This window comes from Mustela nivalis (assembly GCF_964662115.1).
Source record: "Mustela nivalis genome assembly, chromosome: 15".
Classification (NCBI taxonomy): Eukaryota; Metazoa; Chordata; class Mammalia; order Carnivora; family Mustelidae; genus Mustela; species Mustela nivalis.
The window spans coordinates 88,545,963-88,562,672 of record NC_139034.1 but is presented as its reverse complement, the minus strand read 5'-3'; the positions used below and the strand labels follow the sequence as shown (position 1 = coordinate 88,562,672).

Below are 16,710 nucleotides of genomic sequence, written 5' to 3'. Positions count from 1 at the left end.
GCTGGAGAAAAGCACACCTGTCACACCCGTGGGCACCGCCCAGGGGTACAGACGTCCTCACCACAAAACAACACAGAAGCGCGTCAGACGTGCTAGCTAACCTCACCGCGCTGATCATTCCAAAACACACGCCTGGACCCAGTCACCCTGCTGCACACCCTGTTGCACACCCCATGCCCCGAGGCCGCGTGTCTGCAGAGAGACGGTGAGATGGGGCAGCCATGCCAAAGGACTCAGGAGCCCCCAGTGCCCAGGTCTGGGGAAGACGGTGTACGCAGCTAAGCAGGCACGGGGGCTGCAGGGGAAGGGGCCGGCAGGAGGGCGGCACGGCGCGGGCCTGGCCGACCAGGACGTGTGGGGCCCCCGGGCAGTGCAGACCGAACCTGAGACGGCCGGGCAGGTCAGAGCACACGAGTGTGCAGGCGTGTGTGTGTGTCGCGTGTGTCCCGGAGGGCGGGCAGGGAGGGAGGAGGAGGGGCCTGCGGTGGGGCAGGGGGGAGGGATGGAGGCTGCGAGTGTCCGGGCAGGCCCCAGCCCAGCGGAAAAGCCGCCGCAGCTGCGTCAGTGACCAAACACGGCAGACGAGCTGGGGATCGGGATGACGTGTCACCAAGGCCCTCGGCCCTGTCCACGGGGGGCCAGGGAGCCGGAGCCGGAAGGGAGGGTGTCCCACAGAGGAGACGGGGTGGGGGGCTCGGGAGCGAGGCCTGTAGGAAGGCCCGGCTCTGAAACGCCACCGTCCGGCCGGCGAAGAGCCCAGGTCCGGGCGGACGAGGGCTGGACGCGGCCGTGGGGTCATGGGGCGAACCCATCGTGAGCTGCGAGAGGAGACATGGAAGTCGGCGCGTCTGCGTCAGCCGCACAGCAGCGAGGCTGGGGCACGCTTTGTGTAACGCACGGGGGACGGTCACCCACGGCCCCGTGGACCACCAGCCGCCAGCCGACAGGGACAAGGTCCTGTGACCCAGCAGTGACCTTCCGGAAGGACCCTAGCTGGAAGCTTGTGGAGGCCCGGTGGTGCTGCTGGGGAGGGCGGACGCGGGAGGGGTCCCCGTGGAGCCTTCCTGAGGAGTGACCCCTGACCCCTCACTCTGGGGCTCGAGGACAGGAGGGGTCACAGGTCCCACTGCAGATGTGCAGGCCGAGGGCAGGGGTGGGCCAGACTACTGGGGGGCCGGGCCGCTGGCTTCCTTGGGGTCCCTGTGTCCGGAGTATCCCCAGACTCGGGCCCCGCCCTGCCGCCCCAGCTGCGCATCTGGGGCCAATGGGGGGGCGTCGCCAGCCCCCAGGTCGGCGGATTCCCCAGGGAAACAGGCTCCCTGCGGCTCATTCCCCTCAGCACTGCGGGCCGGGGGGCCACAAGCCACACAGATTCTTCCCGTCCCAGAGGCTGGACGTCCGGGTAAGGGCGCCCGCACGGTCAGGCTGTGGGACGAGCCGCAGGGTCCTGTTCGGGGCCTTCCCGCTGGGTCCTCCCAGGGGACAGGCAGGCGAGGGCGCGCTCTGAGATGTCCTTTCTGAGGGTTCCACCCCAGGACCGCCCCACCTCCCTGAGACCCGACCCCAAACGCCGTCTCCCGGGGGCTTCGGGTGCGGCACGTGGGCTCTGGGGACACGGCGTTCAGAGCCCAGCTGTCCATGTGTGTCTTCTTCCCACGACAACGACACGGTCGCACAAAGTTTCCTCCTTCCTTTGAGTTACCACGTTCTGCCCTGTTTTCTGACCAACATCTAGCAGACTAGATCATCCGAAGCACCGTCCCGCGTGTCCCTTGCGGTCCCCTGGGTCCACGAGGAGGGCAGGGGTGGCTCCGGCTCCTGGAGGAACCCCGGGTGGGGATGCCGGGAAAATCCAGGCCCCCTGAGGGGAAGGAGAAGGAGGCAGAGAGGACCGTGTGCAGAAGAGCCGGGGCTTTGTTACTGTGACCCAAGCCTCAGGGGCTCCTCGGGGGGCCCCCCGGACCTGCTACCACAGCCTGGCCATGGCAGCAAGCCTGTGACTCAGAGTGCAGAGAGTAGAGTGACCTGTGGACGCGTCACCCCGCGGGGACACAGGGACTTGGGAGATGTGACCAGCGGGGGATCTCAAGGCAGGAACACTGGGATTCCTGGCTGGGCCTGCGTAGCCCAGGGGCCTCATAGCAGCCGGGCTCAGAGGCAGGGGCTTCTCCCGGAGCCTCCAGACGGAGCCCGCCCTGCCCACACTTCGGCCCTGAGCTCCGGGAGTGGAGGGCACAAGGGTGGTCCGTGTGGGCGTCCGAGCCACCCCGTGCGGTCATTTGTTACGGCGGCAGCGGGACGGTGGTGACGCGTCGCACACTGTCCTCCAGGAGCCGTGGCCGCCATCCCACCCCTGGGGAGAGAAGCCACCCCACCGGTGAGGCCCTGAGGCCCCCAAACCCGGCGGGGTCAGCAGGAAGAGCCCACGTCTGTGCCCACGAGCGTGGTGCTGTCCTGAGACACACACGCTACCACGTAAACCGCTCCCCCACCACGGAGACATCTGTGATCGCTCGGAAAACCGAGGGAGCGAGCCGGTCCCTTCCTCGTTGGTCGGACTGAATCTCACAGCCCGTCGAGGGGCGTCAGGCACTCAGCCGGCACGGGCCGCTGTGCGCTTTCTAGACGCTGGCGTCCCTCCTGCCGAGGGCCTCTGCCTGCCAGGGCCGTGACGCCTCCACTCTGGCGGTGAGAAAGTGGCCGGACGCGCTGAGCGCACGGACACAGCCGGGGACGTCTCTAACAGCTGTGACCGAGCAAACAAGGCCGGCTTCCTTCGCGTCATTTCCTTCTGTTGTTCCCCGAGCCTCCCAAGCCCGGCGGGACGGCCGCCTCCTCAGGGGGAGCAGGGGCCGGGCTGTCCTCAGGGAGGTGCAGCCGGGGAAGCTGCACTCCTGCTGCCGCCACTTGCTTTTGGGAACAAAGGACGCTCTGACCTCAGACATCAGGACACAGGAGTGACCAGCTTCCAGCACATCCCTCTGGTTCCTTCCAGAAGAACTGAAGGAAACAGAAGCGATGTTTCGTTTCATAAACTTCTCCCAGTGCCCTTGTGCCCTAATCCCTCCAGGTAGGAATGCTGCGGTCCTTTATCTGGGATGAGACCCGTGGCACGCAAGAGAAGCTCGTCACCGACTGCACAGGGCCGAGGGGGTCTCCCCACTCCTGCCATGTCCCCGTCCTCCCACGAGGGGCCTTCCTGCCCCACCAGATGGCCGGGGCCACTGCACCCTCATGCGCTAGCCTTCCCAGCAGCGCCGCACTTACAGCTCAGGGCCTGTCCACACCTGCACGTGGCAGAGTCCAGAAGCTCGTCGCCGTGACCTGCAGGGGCTCTGTGAGCCCGGGGAGCAGACGTGTGCCTTCCGGCTGTGCGAGCTGTGAGCAGTGCGTGAGAACGCTGGAGGCGGCAGGCGGGCTGTGCCCTGGTGTAGGGGGCGTGGCTGGCAGGAGCAGGAAAGGGGGCCACCGGTAGGGAAGATGAGCAAGGAGAGGGTCCAGCCACGGAACGATCAGGTTAGTCAGTGCCTGTGTCAGCTCGCAAGACTCTGCTCCCATCTTCCAGACCAAACTCACGGGGGCCACTGTGCAGACATTATGGGTGTGGCTGACCAACACCTACAACCAGGCAGCTCAGAGGAAAGCAGATCACGCACCCTCCATGATGTGGTGGGCCACGTCTAATCAGTCGAATGCCCCAAGAGCAAAAAACAGGTTTCCTGAGGACAGGGAATTCTGCCTCAAGACTGCAACATAAAAATAGGGCAGGAAATAAAGGTGGGTATCAATACCATTCTTTCTCTTAAAAAAGAAAAAGTTTAAATTCAATTCAGTAACATATTTCTGTCCTCAGGTTCGGAGGTAGAGGTCAGTCACTCATCAGCTGCTCATCACATCCGCACCCTCCTTCACGCCCATCCCCAGCTACCCCGTCCCCGGCCCGTTCCCTCCAGCAGCCCTAAGTTTGTTCCCTAGAGTTAAGAGTCTCTTATGGTCTGTCTCCCTCTCTAGTTTTGTCTTGTTTTATGTTTTCCTCCCTTCCCCTATGATCCTCCGTCTTGTTTCGTAAACTCCACACATGACTGAAATCATATGATCATTGTCTTTCTCTGATGGATGTATTGCACTAAGCATGATACCCTCTACTTCCATCCACGTCGTTGCAAACAGCGAGATTTCATTTCTTTTGATGGCTGTATAGTATTCCATTGTGTATATGAACCACATCTTCTTGATCCATTGATCTGTGGATGGACATCTAGGTTCTCTCCATAGTTTGGCTGTTGTGGACATTGCTGCTGTGAACATTCAGGTGCATGTGCCCCTTCGGAGCACTGCATTTGTTATCTTTAGGGTAAATACCCAGTAGTGCGATCGCTGGGTCATAGGGTAGCTCTATTTTCAGTTTTTTGAGGGACCTCCATGGCTGCACCAGCTTGCATTCCCACCAACAGTGTAGGAGGGTTCCCCTTTCTCCGCATCCTCACCAGCATCTGTCATTTCCTGACTTGTTAATTTTAGCCATTCTGACTGGTGTGAGGTGGTATCTCACTATGGTTTTGATTTGTATTTCCCTGATGCCGAGTGATATGGAGCACTTTTTCATGTGTCTGTTGGCCATCTAGATGTCTTCTCTGCAGAAATGTCTGTTCATGAACTCTGCCCATTTCTTGATTGGATTATTTGTTCTTTGGGTGTTGAGTTTGATAAGTTCTTTACAGATTTTGGACACTAGCCCTTTATCCGATATGTCGTTTGCAAATATCTTCTCCCATTCGGTTGGTTGTCTGTTGATTTTGTTGACTGTTTCCTTTGCTGTGCAGAAGCTTTTGATCTTGATGAAGTCCCAATAGTTCATTTTTGCCCTTACTTCCCTTGCCTTTGGCAATGTGTCTAGGAAGAAGTGGCTGCGGCTGAGGTCGAAGAGGTTGCTGCCCGTGTTCTCCTCAAGGATGATTCCTGTCTCATGTTGGGGTCCTTCATCCATTTTCAGTCTATCTTTGTGTGTGGTGTAAGGAAATGGTCCAATTTCATTTTTCTGCACGTGGCTGTCCAATTTCCCCAGCACCATTTATTGAAGAGTCTGTCTTTTTTCCATTGGACATTCTTTCCTGCTTTGTCGAAGATTAGTTGACCATAGAGTTGAGGGTCCATTTCTGGGCTCCTGTTGTGTTCCATTGATCTGTGTGCCTGTTTTTGTGCCGGTACCATGCTGTCTTGAAGTCTGGAATTGTGATGCTGCCAACTTTGGCTTTCTTTTTCAGCATTCCTCTGGCTATTTGGGGTCTTTTCTTGTTCCATATGAATTTTAGGATTATTTGTACCAGCTCTGTGAAAAATGTGGATGGTATTTAATAAGGATGGCGTCGAACGTGTAGACTGCTCTGGGCGGTGGAAACACATTCATGATTTTTATTCTTGCAGTCCGTGAGCCGGGACGTTTTCCTCTCTGTGTCTTCCTCACTAACACCTTTTCTTCTTTCGTTTGAATGTTTTAATCAGCTTTATTGAGGTATAATCACAACACAAAGAACTGCACGTTTGAATACGTCCCTCTTGGTGCGCCGCCCCTCGGTGGCGGTCACGGGGTCACGGGGTCACGGACGCATCGTGGCTTCCAGGGAGCATCCTGTCCCCTTTGTGCAGTAGGAACACTGCCCGGGACCAGCCACCTCACAGGCTTGGAGGCTGTCACTGAAGATGGGGCTGTCCAGCCGGCCTCTAGAACTCTCCTCGGGCTCACCGGCTGTGCCCTCCACTCCTACCACCTGCTTTCCTGATGGACCCGTTTCCTGATGATCACGTTGGCTGTGTCTCCACCGGGAGTGCCAGGCCATGGCTCTGTGCCTGTCGGCTTGCTGCTCTCCGCCCGAGGCCCTTCAGGGTCTCCTCCGTGGCCACAAACGGCAGGATTTCCCCCTGTTCTGGGGTTGGACGTCTCAGGGAGGCAGGGAGAGCTTGACCCCCAGCATGACGGGGTGCTGGCGGGGTGCTGGGCCGTCTCCAGGGTTGGAGAAAAGGCTGCTCTTTGAGGACCCCCTTCCCTCTCTGGGAGGTGTCAGCTGGGGGCCCCAGGAACAGCAAGGGACAAGGGCCCCGCACCCGGCTCTAAAGGAGCCGGCAGGGACAGGATCTGGCCACGAGGGCTGGGTGAGCTGGGGCACTGCCTTCCGTGGCCGGGGGCTGAGGCCTGGGAAGCAGGTGTGGAAGGTGGGACATGGCCCCTGCCGTGGGCTCTGCAGGGCTCACAGGTGATGGGACGAATGCAAAAAAGCTGACTTCAGTGGGGGCCTCACTTACCCTTAGAATCACCAGGTGACGGCACGGACATGGCCAAACAGGGCACCGTTTGGAGCCAGAGCACGTCAGGAAAAGTCACCCAAAACTGCTGTCCCACGGCTGATGCGTGTTTCCGGCCTGCTCTCCCTGCTCTGCCGGACCCTGGGTCCCACGTGTGGGCCTGACACCTGGGCCAGGGATCACGTCTGTACTCGGCGGCTGGGCTCGGCCGGGCGTGCGCCCAGACGGCACCAGTCTCCCTCCAGGGGCCACGGCAGGTGCGATCTGATTTCAAGCTTTATTTATGGCTCTGCCGAGGTGAAGCCCTGCCCCCGTGGGGTTGATGGCTGCATGCGTGTCTGTTAGTGGCCACCTTCTCTGAGGGACGCAGACACCGAAGGCTGAAAGTTCTGTAGCTTCCGATATCCGACGCCCAACCCCCACCACGTTTCTATAGGGGATCGGAGCTGGGAAGTGTGGCTTCCAGGGTTCACGGAAGCGCATCAGTAAGGGCCGACGGCAAGCAGGGCCGGCAGCAGACGGACGTCCCTGCGCCCCAGGGGGGAGGGGTGCTCCACGCAGCCGGCCCGGACCGTCGGTTAAAACAGAACCTAACCCCGAGCAGGCGTGCAGAAGTCATCACCCGCGCTGCTCTCACGCCGAGCACCCCGTGCGCTCTCTGGCCGGCGGGGCGGACATTCCTGGAGAGGAAACCAGTAACAATAGAGCCGTGATGGGAATGATAACGTGGCCCCCAGGGACGCACAGCCGGGTGTCGTCCCAGCACTGACGCAGATTACGGCTCATGTCCCTGCCCCGGGTGACTTCTGTCCAAAACAGTAAACACTGGAACACACCGATTTGTAATTAGGAAGTCGGTTTATTACTTTGTTTAGAAAATTATTAGTAACAACTTTACGTTTGAGTTAATCTTACATTTTTCAGATCCTTTCCCTCAAATGTGTCCCCCGTCGACAAAATGCCAAAAAAGGTCAGCGAGGTAGTTTAGGTTCTGCAGGTCTGGAGCCCCCGAGAACCAGGAGCTGGCGGGCTGGGGACCCCCTCCTTCCTCCCTTTAAGGGACGTGGTCAGCAGGGAATGCCCTGGACACGCGCCTGCATCATCGCGGACATCCCCAGAAAGCAACTGGGGTGGGCTGCGCGTCGAGTGTCCACCGCGCCAGCCGCATGCCCGCCCCCGGCGCAGGGGACGTGCCGTGGGTCCCAGCTCACTCCACACTGTGGCTCTGGCTGAGGTTCCAAACGGACAAGGACATGAAACGCATGGCGGCCCAGCCGTCACTGTGGCGGGTCTGTTGTCTTCTGCCTTCCTTCCCGTAGCGCCGAATCTTTAAACACACGTGATTCAATTTTAGAAATGCCACTCACTCAAGCCTTGACTCACTACTTTCCAAGGTTCAACACCAAGGTCGCCAAAATTGAGTTAACTACCTTGACATCTACTCAAGCTCTCGGATCTGGACCCAAACTCTGTAGCAAATATTAATTTTTAGGCGGTCAAGTTTAGAGCTAGCGATTCTCTGCTCTTTCCACTTCGGAAATGAGCCTACACCATGGCGAGACCCTCCCGATGCAGCCCTGTGTCTGGGCTGCTGATGTGTGGGAATAGGGCTGTGGGTCGTGATCGCTTTGGACAACTGTAGACTCACACGCAGTTATGGGGAATAATCCAGACCCATCCCGTGTGCTCCTCCCCCACGGTGGATACAAATCCCGGAGGTGCCACAGCCCCGATGCCGACACAGACAGACTCGCCGGAACCTCCCATCCCACGTGCGCCTGAGTCCCTACAAGGTCACGGCCGCCCCCTTCCCGCTCCTTCCCCGCCAAGACCCTGGCCACCACTCATCTGTTCTCTGCTTCCATAATTCTGTCGTTTCATGAATGTTCTAGAAATGGAGCCACGCCGACAGACACACCTCGCTTCAGATGCTGCCTCTTCAGAAACGGAGGGTTTGCGGAGACTCCGCATGGAGCGCCGACCAGCCCCACTTTTCCAACGGGACGTGCTCCCTTCACGTCCCTGTCGTGTCCTGGGGATTCTCGAAACCATTCAAACTTTTCATAGTATTTGTTACCGTGATCTGTGATCAGGGATTACAATTGCTCAAAAGCCCAGATGATGGTTAGCGCCTTTTAGCAGTAAAATATTTTTAACTTAAGGTACGTACATTTTTTAGAGATAATGCTGTTGGACGCCCGATAGACCGCAGTGTGGTGCAAACACGACTTTCATACGCACTAGAAACGGACCGGAGCATCTCCGCGGCGAGCCGGTGCGGGACGTGGGGTCCGGCTCCCCTCCCGTAGCCCACTCCCCAAGGGATGATCAGGCTGATGACGTGTCCTGGTGAAGACAGACCGTGGGGGTTTCAGCCCTTCACCTGCTGAAGGACATTCAGGGTCTTCCCAGGTTTGGGCTACTACAAACAAAACCAACATAAACATTCACAGGCATGAATCTGCCTAAAAGTTTCATTTCTTGGGCTAAATGCTCAGGAGTTCCGTTGCTGCGCTGCAGGATGGCGGCTGTTTTAACAGATGCGGGCAAGCGCTCTGCTGAGTGTCTGCTCTGGCTGCGCCCCTGCCTCTCAGTGTCGCCCCTGCATGGGGCGCCGTTCTGGAAGGTGCACAGTGGTGTCTCCTGCAGTTCTGTCTGCGCGTCTGAAAGGCTAACGGCCTTAACCCTCTTCCCCGGGGCTTGCTGACGTCCGGATCTGCCCCCAGCACCTGCTCAGGTCCGACGCCTTTTGCCGGCTGGACTGCCTGTTGGCGGGTGAGCTGGACTCCCAGTCCTTCATGGGATGGGTACCCTGAAGATCGCGTCCCACAGGCTGAGGCCCATCTGCCCAGCCTCTGAGCAGCGCCCTTTGCAGAGCATAAGTTTCTAATTTTGACCAAGTCTAATTTACCAATTTCTCCTTGGGTGGGTCATGTTTTTGGCATTGGGTCTAAGAACTCTGTGTATTCCTAACTCACAAATATTGTCTACTGTATTTTTTTTCAAAAGGGTAACAGTTGGACTTTGTTTAAATCTGTGATCTGTTTTGAGTCAATCTTTATGTAACGGATGAAAGTCGGGGGTCTTGGTTTTTGCCTCTGGATCTCCAATTGCTCCGGCTCAGTCTGTGGAAAAGATCTTCCCTGCACAGGCTGATTTCCCCCCTTTGCCGGACACCAGTGGGTCCCTCTGGTGCTGGTCTGCTTCTGACTTTCCTGCTGTGCTCTAGGGTCAGCCCTTCGGCCAGGAAGCGCCCCGCAGCCCCAGCACACGTAGCAAACGTCTTTTTAGCAAGTGCACTGCTCCTCCTTCTGTCTTCCTTCTCAAGACTGTTGTCAGAATTTTATTTTATTTTTTTAAAGATTCTATTTATTTGATAGAGACCCAGGGAGAGAAAGAACACGGCAGGAGGAGCAGGGGAGGGAGAAACAGGCTCCCCGCCGAGCAGGGAGCCCAATGTGGGGCTCGATCCCAGGACCCCGGGATCCTGACCTGAGCTGGAGGCAGACGCTCAGTGACTGAGCCACTCAGGTGCCCCATGTTGTAAGACTTTTAGTTCCTCTGACTTTCCATACAAATTTTAGGATCACCTTGTCTATGTCCATAGAAGCGTTTCTGGGATTTTACCGGGAATGCAGTGAATCGGAGCAGCGAGAGCAGACGTGCTTCGCCCCGTCTTAGACCCAAGAACATGACAGTCTCCTCCACCATGGTCATGAGCACCTGCGGGAGCGGCCTGCACCCGTGCACCGCTGATACTGGCTGTGCTTCAGTCTTTCATTTTCTGGAGTAATTCTAAACAATATTGTATTTTTACTTTTGGTGTCCGTGTGCCCGTTGCTACGCACAGACGCACAACCGACTCCTGAGCGCCTGTCTTCCGTCCTGCAGCCTCGGTCCACGCTCTCGTACCGCTCCAGCGCATCTCTGTAGAGCCCCGGATTTTATGATTAGGTAATCGTGTCATCTGTGAACAGACGACGGAGTCCTCCTTGCCGATCTCCACGACCTGTAGGTGCTTCTCCTGCCCGAGGCAGCTGAGGACAAGCAGAGACAGTGCTCACCTGGCTCTGTCCCGCTCTGCTGGCCGTAGGGGTTCTCTGTCGGCACCGTTTACAGGTAAGCAAGTCCCCCCGTATTCCTACTCTTCTGAACAAGTGCTGAATGTTGTCAAATACGCTTTCTATACCGATTGAAAGGATGGTGTGATTTTTCTTCCTTCGTCCATTGATGTGGTGGGTTCCACAATAAATCTTGAAATACTGAACGAGCCCTGCTTTCCTACCAGAGACCCTCCTTGGTCACCATGAGCTGACTTCTACTTGCTAATATTTTGTTACGAACTTCCATGTCCGTATTCATGAGCAGTATTGGTTTCTCTTCCGTCTTTGGCATCCGTAGGACATTAGCCTCATAAGAAACTGGGAAATGCTCTGTGCACTTCTTTGATGCGTGTCAGAATCCTTGAGTGAAACCGCTCAGGTCTGAAGACTTCTTTGTGGGAGTTTTGAGACCACGAACTCTGTTCTTACTCGCCATTAGGCTATCACATCGTCTACTTCCTACGGAGCGAGACATGCTAGTTGTGCTTTTCAAGAAGTGTTTGTTTGCCTTCAGTTTTCAGAAGTTCAGCCATGAGAGGTCTTGGTGTGATTTGGGGGATTCATTGTCACTGGGGTTCGACAACTTCTCAGACGTTCGTGTTTGTGTCTTTGGCCAAATTGGGGTAGTTTTCAGTCTTGTCTCCCTCTCATGACTCCAGGGGCGTGAATGTCAGATCTTTGCTTACAACCCCACTTGTCCCGAGGCTCTGGTCATTTGTTTTTTGAGTCTGTTGTCCTCCGTCGTCCAGATTGGGCGAGCTCTGTTTTATCCTCACGTTTGCTGGTTCTCGGGCTGTGGAGTCCATTGGTTGGTGGTTTTAATTTCAGTTTTCTTATTTCCCACTTCAAGAACTCCCTGCCTGGGGCGCCCGGACGGCTCCGTCAGTTGAGTGTCTGACTCGTGATTTAGGCCCTGGTCATGGTCTCGGGGTCGTGGGATCGGGTCCTGCATGGGGCTCTGGGCTCAGTGAGGAGCCTGCCAGACAGTATTTCCCTCTCCCTCCGCCCCTCCCCACTCAGGCACGAACACGCCTGCACTCTCTCTGCCTCTAAAAGGAGAACAGTGACCTAGTGCAGTGACATAAGCTTCCGCCTTCAAAGACTAGAAGCAGAAGAGCAACTTAAAACTAAAGTAAACAGACAGAAGGAAACTGTAGAAGCAGAAGCCGGAGAACTAGAAAACAGGCAGGGAGGGAAGACCCACAAAACGGACGAGCTCTAGCCAGGCTAGTCGAAAGGACGGGTGTCTCGGATGTCTAGTGACGCTCACAAACAATGTCACTGGCCACGTCCCCCGGGAGTGAAGGTACCCACTGGCCGGGCTGCAGGGCCCAGAGACAGAACGCGCTCCACCTGCCCCCACGAATTTCCCGGCCCCGTAGCTTCCTGGGCAGCCGCCACGCAGGGGTCTGCCGGGAGGGGGCTCCTGAGTGGGGTGGTCTCCTGTGGGCTTTGCTCCTGGTCTTGAGAACAGCTTGGCTTCCACGCTGCTTACACCAGCTGGTGCCCCAAGTCCTGCTTTTCTGCACAGCACACACCTTTGCACACAGCCCTCAGCTCAGCCCCCTGGTCCCCAGCGCGGTGCCGTCGGCGCTCACCCCTCCTCGGCCTCACTCCCACTCCCCCACCGGGCCTCAGCACCACCACAACCAGCACGGGCCATCACACCCAACTTCCCGGAGGCCGCTTCTCATGCAAAGTGATTTCCGGCTACCCACAGGGATGCCTCACACAGACCCCGGGGTCGTCTGTGCAGACCAGCCCACAGGCAGCTGCGTCCTCAGGGGCCAGACCAGATCAGGTCCTCACGGGCCTGGCAGGCCGGGGCTGCACCCAACACTGAGGTCTCGGTGGCGCTGAGGGGAGAGGGAGGCGATTCGGGCCTGTGCCCTGGGTCCGGCGTGAAGCAGATGGGCCTCGGGCTCCCACACCGTTCCCTGGGGGCACACGGAGGCACTGAGGTGTTGGGAGGGCTCCCCAGAGCCTTCGGAGGCAGCAGGGGCCGTGGCCAGGGCAGAACGCCGGGCCCAGGCAGCATGGGAAATAGGCGGCGCCCCACCACTCAGAGGGGCACGTCTCCGTGGAAGGGAGCGGGTCGGTGTGAAACGAGGCTCCTCCGTCCCGCCGTGGTCTTCCTGCTCTGATCTGTTCGCACCCGAACCGTGTGGGGCCTCGAGCAGGCGTGGGAGGTGCTCGCTGGCCGCACTGTGCCAACACCTGAGGCCGACGTGGGCCCTGAAGCAGATGGAACGTGCCCCGAAGGAGTGAGGACCGCGGGCTCCTCCCTGCGTCCGCTCTCGGGCCCACCTCCTGCGCCAGAGCCGGGGAAAGAACCAGACCTGCCCAGGCCGACGCAGCTTGAGCCTGCGAGGTCGCCCTGTTCGCGGATAGCCCCGCCCTGTTCACGGATAGCCCCGTCCTCTCGGATGAGTCCCCAGCTCCCCGTCCTCTCCACGCAGTGTCTGGGGGAGGGGAAGGGTGTCCGTGCCACTCCCGAGGGCTCTGTGCCCAGAGCTGGTGCTCAGTAGCTGGCAGGGCCCAAGCGTCTCCCAGGCCCTGCTGGGGAAGGCTGGCCCCTCTCGGTCCCCTCACCCGCCCCCCTGTGGCATCCCACCAGGACGCCCCTCACAGGCCTGTGGAAACTTGGAGAAGGTGCACTCGGGCTCTCACAGCTAGGCCCTTCCCGGAGCCTGTCTGGCACACGGGGCTGGTGAGGACGCTCTGCCCCAACCCGTTCGCTCCCCAGTCCCCTTCCCCGACCCCCCCTGATGGCTGCCGCGTGCGTCCTCCTGCCCCTCCATGCCTGACCGGCGTGCCTCCCGCTCCCTGCGGCTCTGCTGTGGACTGCAGCCTCGAGAAGCAGAAGACCCGCCCTCCGGCGCTCACGCTCGCCCCACCAAAGCACTGTCCACCCCTCACGTTCTCCGCGGATAGGTCTCCCGAGCAAGCCTGCATGGGGTTCTGCACACCTGAGCGTAGGTTTACGCAGACCCGGGCCGGCACCTGCTCCGTGTGCGGGGACCCGTGTGTGAGGAACGCGTGCCCAGCGGAGGGGGACGACAGCCACAGCCTCTCACCCAGGCCGACTCTGACCCCTAGGGGACAGTCTGGGCTGTCACAAGCAGGGGTGCCCCCAGCGTCTGCTGGGCAGAACCAGGGACGCAGCCAACACCCCTCTGGCACAGACCGTCCCCACAGAAACCCACCGTCCACCCAGGGCCCATCGGGCTGAGGGACGGGCCCCGGGGCTGGAAGCCGAGGGGCACAGAGGGGGGCCAGGGACCTGGACCCACGACATGTGGGGCCCTCCTGCAGCTCACGCTGGAAAGACAAACGCTCTGACTGCAGCCGGGCAGGAGGGCTGAGCGGGCGTTCCTGTGAAGAAGTGTGAGATGGCGGACACACACACGGAGCTTCTCGGCGTCCTCTGCTGTCCAGGAGCCGCAAACCCAAATCACAGCCGGACACCACGTCACACCCACCAGGACAGTGAAGAAAAGGAAAAGATGACAGACGGACAGAAGCAGGTGCTGGGCGGGATGTGGAGACACTGGGAAGGGAAGGTGTTGCGCCGTGCGGACGACAGTGTGGCAGGCTCCCGACCGTGAAGCCAGAGTCCCCAGTCCCCCAGCGCCTCCTGCCCGGGCGCACACCCACGAGCAGTGAGGACACGTCCGCACGGAAACTCCTGTGTGAGCGTTCGTGGCGGCGGGACTCCCAATGGCCCCACGTGGGAACAACCCAGCACCCAAAGCCGACTATCAGGTGAGACACCATCGGTCCACGCGGCAGGATGGGGTTCGGCCCCGGGAAGGGACGGGGCCCCGGACACAGGTTACACCAGGACCATCTATGAAGATACCACGCTCCTGGGAGAAGCCAGACACACAGGCTTCACACCCTGCGTGGGAGTGTTTCCACACACGCCCAGAGACGGTAAACGCACACGACCAAGTGCAGAGCTGCGGTGTGGGGCAGGGACAGGGGAGAGCTGCTCCTGCGGCGGCGTCTTCTGGGTTACGGGGTGTCCTCACGTTCACGGAACCACAGCCAACTCTGCCAACAGCCTGACAACCACGCGCCGGATATTTTAAAGGGGTGAGAGTAACCTACGACCCAGCAATCGCACTACTGGGCATTTATCCCAAAGATACAAACGTAGTGATCCGAAGGGGCACGTGCACCCGAATGTTCACAGCAGCAATGTCCACAATAGCCAAACTATGGAGAGAACCTATGTCCACCCACAGATGAATGGATAAAGAAGACGTGGTATATATACACAATGGAATACTATGCAGCCATCAAAAGAAATCTTGCCATTTGCAATGATGTGGATGGAACTAGAGCGTATCATGCTGAGCGAAATAAGTCCATCAGAGAAAGACAGTTCTCAGATGATCTCCCTGATATGAGGAAGTAGAGAAACAAGACAGAGGATCACAGGGAAGAGAAGAAAACACAAAACAAGACGAAACCAGAGAGGGAGACAGACCATAAGAGACTCTTCACTCTAGGGAACAAGCTTAGGGCCGCGGGAGGGGAGGGGGAGGGGGGGTAGCTCGGGCTGGGCAGTGAGGGGGGCGCGGGATACAGTGAGCGCTGGGTGTTATGTAAGACTGATGGGTCACTGACCTCTACCTTGGAAACTAGTAATACACTGTATGTTAATTAATTGAATTTAAATTAAATAAAATACAGTTTTTAAAAAATTTTTAAGAAGATTTCATTTATTTATCCCAGAGAGACACAGCGAGAGAGGGCACACAAGCAGGGGGAACAGGAGAGGGAGAAGCAGGCTCCCCGCTGAGCAGGGAGCCCCATGTGGGCCTCGATCCCAGGACCCGAGACCATGACCTGAACCAAAAGCAGATGCTTAATGACTGAGCCACCCAGGCGCCCCCAAATTAAATTAAATTTAAAAATATAAAGGGGGTGAAAGTCTATGGTTTGTGAATTATGCTGAAATGAAGCTGTTAGTAAAAAGTGAAGGACAGACGAGGTAGTCTCCCCACTCATGGACACGCACACACTCCCAGTCACGCAAAGTCACACGCACACTCACACAGACACGGACACACACACACACACGGCCTCTTCTGGGCGACGCTGAGCTGTCACACAGACACGGACACACACACGGCCTCTTCTGGGCAACGCTGAGCTGTCACACAGACACGGACACACACACACACACGGCCTCTTCTGGGCGACGCTGAGCTGTCACACAGACACGGACACACACACACACACACACGGCCTCTTCTGGGCGACGCTGAGCTGTCACACAGACACGGACACACACACACACACGGCCTCTTCTGGGCGACGCTGAGCTGTCACACAGACACGGACACACACACACACACACACGGCCTCTTCTGGGCGATGCTGAGCTGTCACACAGACCCTTCCTCTGCTTTCTCTCTGTGTCCAGAAGCCGGCCCAGCTGCACGGGACGAGGCTGTGCTCCCCGAGGTGCCCCCGCTACGGGACGGGGGGCCAGCAGGCGGGTCTCACCTGCGGGAATCCCTTAGCTGAAGCCGCGAGCCCTGGGCTCCCCAGCGAGCCTGCACCCCTCGCCGGGCTGCACCCCCACAGTCCCTGGCGCCTGCCCAGACCGACCCCGTCTCCTGCACATGTGCCCTCTGAACGCCTTCACTGCTCCGACGCCACACAAGATCCCCACGTGGAAGGCGTGCGCCGGCACCACCTGCCGATGAGCCGGGGAGGGGCAGGGGCGGCCTTGCCCACCAGGCTGCGGGGAAGGAGGGACCCTCGAGCCGTCCCCACGGGGCGCAGGCCGTGTCAGGAATGGTAACAATCGGGTGAGCTGCAGCTGAGCCCAGAAACTCACCGGTTGTGCTTGACGCAGGACCCAAGAGCCGGCTCACAAGCGCCGTCCGCAGGCTCAGCACCAGCCCTGCCGCGCCGGGCCTCGTCCCCGGGTCACACGCCAGCCTCCACGACGGACGTCCACATACCCGGAGGGCCATGCGTCTGCAGGTCCGAGCCGGACATCCTACTCACGCTACCGCCAAAACCGCACGGCGAAGAGGCCTTTAAACACCGGACGGCGCACAAGCAAGTGCTGTCCGGTTGATCACGGAGCGAGCTCGGAGCCTACGCGGAGGTCCGCCCCTCCTGCCTTGCCTGCACTCCTTCCCGGGACCCCGGGCCTCTCCAGTGTGCACGAGCTCCCCGCTCAGTCACGGGCCTGCCATTGCGCCACACACAGAGGCTTCAGCGCCCTCCAAGGCACAGCCGGCCCGGCCCGCAGGTTTCGGGGCGACTCCACATCCTGCTG

At 58.8% G+C, this 16,710-nt stretch overlaps 2 protein-coding genes across 4 annotated transcripts in view; both read right to left on the bottom strand.

Moving 5' to 3' along the window:
- Nucleotides 1–16,710, bottom strand: part of ATP11A (ATPase phospholipid transporting 11A) — a 217,341-nt gene that overhangs the window by 74,671 nt on the left and 125,960 nt on the right. The window lies entirely within an intron of this gene.
- The window catches only part of MCF2L (MCF.2 cell line derived transforming sequence like), a 126,920-nt gene that overhangs the window by 95,642 nt on the left and 14,568 nt on the right, over nucleotides 1–16,710 (bottom strand). The window lies entirely within an intron of this gene.